We start from the raw sequence: 402 nt of genomic DNA on the forward strand, positions 1-402 counted from the left end.
TTTTTCTCATTATTAGAATTGGCTTCTGACTTCACATTGGTCCTCTGAGCACTTTTTATTTAGCTCTCATATTTACCTTTCTTCTTTTGCTTCTCTTGATACAGAGAATTGCTTTTTAACTTATCATTACTTACTCTGCTCCATGTGGTAGAATAAAGAACACAGCTACTGTATGTTCATGTTTGCAATTTAGGGACTGCCCTTTTAAATTTGTTTTTCTCCCATTCCTGCCACTCTCCCTGCAACTCTAACTTTAAACTGCCTTTTTTCAATCACGGAACTTTTAGAGCAATTATATTTTACTCTGATTTCTTCATTTGGTGAATGTTTAGTATGGTGTATTCATTCAACATTTTATATTTGGCTTCTGCTAAATAGTCGCTTTTTAATCTTTTTTTTTTT

The 402-nt window shown here is 32.6% G+C and overlaps 1 protein-coding gene across 1 annotated transcript in view; it reads left to right on the forward strand.

Annotated features, from left to right (window-relative positions):
• Positions 1 to 402, forward strand: part of TTC5 (tetratricopeptide repeat domain 5) — a 17,486-nt gene that overhangs the window by 8,467 nt on the left and 8,617 nt on the right. The window lies entirely within an intron of this gene.

This window comes from Colobus angolensis, unplaced genomic scaffold, assembly GCF_000951035.1.
Source record: "Colobus angolensis palliatus isolate OR3802 unplaced genomic scaffold, Cang.pa_1.0 Scaffold451, whole genome shotgun sequence".
In the NCBI taxonomy this organism is placed as follows: domain Eukaryota; kingdom Metazoa; phylum Chordata; class Mammalia; order Primates; family Cercopithecidae; genus Colobus; species Colobus angolensis.